The following is a 2935-nucleotide window of genomic DNA, read 5'->3' on the forward strand; positions in this document are numbered from 1 at the left end:
TGGATATTCTTGGCCTGATGAGGTGATTTTTCCCTGGCAGGGTGGTCACTGAAACATGTTTGCATATGTGTAGCCATTAGTTATCACATCCAACATATTATATTGCTCTGTATAAACATTTAGCACTCTTTGGTTGACACATTTTGGTTTTGTTTAAATAATACTACCAATAATATAATATAATATAATATAATATATATATGTATATATATATATATATATATATATATATATATATATATATATATATATATATGGAGGGAGAGAGAGAGATAGATAGAGAGAGAGGAGATAGTGGGGGGGAGAGAGGTTAAAACATTACATTGAAACAATAGATTTGGCGGGACGTCATATATTTATGATTTACGCGATATTTCAAAACATATTTAAATCTAAGCGATTATAAACAATGTCGATGGCGATTAGTCGCGTGCTCTCGTGTAATGAATGAATGCGTGAATGTAGGATTGACATGAAATTCTTAAAAATAAACTAAAATGACCGAAAAATGGGCTGAAATGACTTAAATAAATAAAAAGTAAATGACTTAGAATGATTTTAATGAACTTAGGAATGAATTGAATAACCTTAAGAATAACTTGAATGCTTAAAAAATAACTGGAATCCTTCAAAAACAACTTGAATGATCTGGAGAATGACTTGAATGGCTTTGAGACTGACTGGTTGTAAAGTGTGTGATCATTTTACATTAAATTAATACAAAAAAGTGATGAACTTTATATCACAATAAGTTAAGCATGTAGTAAGAACAGATACTACGCTTTGATCTTGGCCAAAAGGGCAAAAAAAGCGGTACTTATTTGCTCCCCCACCGAGCAAATTAGGCACAAGGCCGATTTTTAATGTGAGGAGTGAAGGGGAAATGGGGACCAACTCCCCGGGGAGTAGAGGAGCTGGATAGTGACAATTGGTATGAAGGGTTGCCCCTACATTCACCAAGGTCTTATATGTGGGATTGCCCCCACATATGGTCTTTGCTTGCAGTATCTGCCGATACAGATACTACACTTTGAAAAAAGTGTATTTATTTGCTCCCCCACCGAACCAATTAGGCACAAGGTCGATTTTTAATGTGAGGAGTGAAGGGGAAATGGGAACAAACTCCCCAGGGAGTAGGAGAGCTGGATGGTGACAATTGGTATGATGTGTTTGTATTTATTAGCTTCCCCACTGAGTTAATTAGGCACAAGACCGTTTTTTAATGTGGAGAGAGAGGGAGGGGGAGGGAAAAGGGAACCAGCTTCCGATCGGTGGGAAATGGGAGCTGTATAGTGAAAATTGGTATGAAGGGTTGCCCCTACATTGACCAAGATCTTATATGTGGAGTTGGTATTTATTTGCTCCCCCCACAGAGCAAATTAGGCACAAGGCCGATTTTTAATGTGAGGAGTGAAGGGGAAATGGGACCAACTCCTCGGGGAGTAGAGGAGCTTGGTAGTGACAATTGGTATGAATGATTGCCCCTACATTGACCAAGGTCTTATATGTGGGGTCGCCCCCACATATTGTCTTTGCTTGCAGTATCTGCCGAAACAGATACTACACTTTGATCTTGGCCAAAAGGCCAAGAAAGCTGTATTTATTTGCTCATACACTGAGCAAATTAAGCACAAGGCCAATTTTTATGTGAGGAATGAAGGGGAAATGGGGACCAACTCCCCGGGGAATAGGGGAGCTGGATAGTGACAATTGGTGTGAAGGATTGCCCCTAAATTGACCAAGGTCTTATATGTCGAGTTTGTATTTATTTGCTCCTCCACCGAGCAAATTAGACGCAGGACCGATTTTTAATGTGAGGAGTAAAGGAGAAATGGGGACCAACTCCCCGGGGAGTAGGGGAGCTGGATATTGACAATTGGTATGAAGGATTGCCCCTACATTGACCAAGGTCTTATATGTGGGTTTGTCCCACATATGGTCTTTGCTTGCAGTATCTTCCGGTACAGATACTACACTTTGATCTTAGCTAAAAGGCAAAGAAAATCTTAAAAAAGCTAAGAACAGCATCTATTAGCAACAGACCTTTGATCTTAACCAAAAAGGCCAAGCACAAAAGTGTTATGGACAGACCGACCGACTGACGGAGTGACTTATAAGAGTCGCTTGCACGCGACCAGAAGTAGATAAATGATGGATGAACGTTGGAAATTATTTTAGTGGCACTAAATTTATTTTCTTTAATAACGTATGGACGGTAAAAAACCCCAAATTTCAATATTTGATATATCAACAAAAATATGTATTTTTTAATACATACGTATTAATATCCTTTATATTATTGAAAGAAAATTTGCATTTGCTTCAGGAATTTACTTCTAATTGGCGAGAAAAGAAAATGTCAACCATTTTGTTTTCATTGTTCTCTTGTTTAGTTATAAACGAAAAAAATGTGTTCGCTTTAAAACAAAATGGAGGTCACTAGCTATGGCGAAACGAGACAAAAATACCCTAATTTAATATGTTTTTTGCTTAACTGCCACAAAACTGGTATTTAATTTAGGCACATAATTCGTCTTCATTTATTTAAAGATAATCAGGTTGTAGTAAATTTTTTCTTCAAAAGAATTGTTATTGGATAAGCTTTGTTAAGTGTGTTTCTTTCGATTTGGTTTGTTTATCTCTTCTGAATATAAGTCAATTGTATTTCATTAGCGTCAAACAATACATTTCAGTAATAGTAGAAATGATATCAGGTCATTCCATAAGTTCTGTCCGGATATATTAATTTTAAGTAAAGCGTTTTTTTTTTTTTTTTTTTTTTTTTTTTTACAATTATATAGCTTTTTTTGAATTCATGAATTTTTTAGCGGTAAGTTGGCTTATGCAAGTGCCAATTATGCGATACGTTGTACGTAGTATCCATAAGAATTTTAATTGAATTTATCTTATTTTTATTATATTTTTTAAATATAAA

At 35.8% G+C, this 2935-nt stretch overlaps 1 pseudogene; it reads right to left on the minus strand.

Moving 5' to 3' along the window:
* Nucleotides 1–1463: 1463 nt before the first annotated feature.
* Nucleotides 1464–1598, minus strand: LOC145293503 (U2 spliceosomal RNA; annotated as a pseudogene).
* Between the last annotated feature and the right edge of the window lie 1337 nt (nt 1599–2935).

The sequence above is a fragment of the Euprymna scolopes genome, chromosome 14, assembly GCF_053919585.1.
Source record: "Euprymna scolopes isolate OS-2025 chromosome 14, ASM5391958v1, whole genome shotgun sequence".
NCBI classification, from domain to species: Eukaryota; Metazoa; Mollusca; class Cephalopoda; order Sepiida; family Sepiolidae; genus Euprymna; species Euprymna scolopes.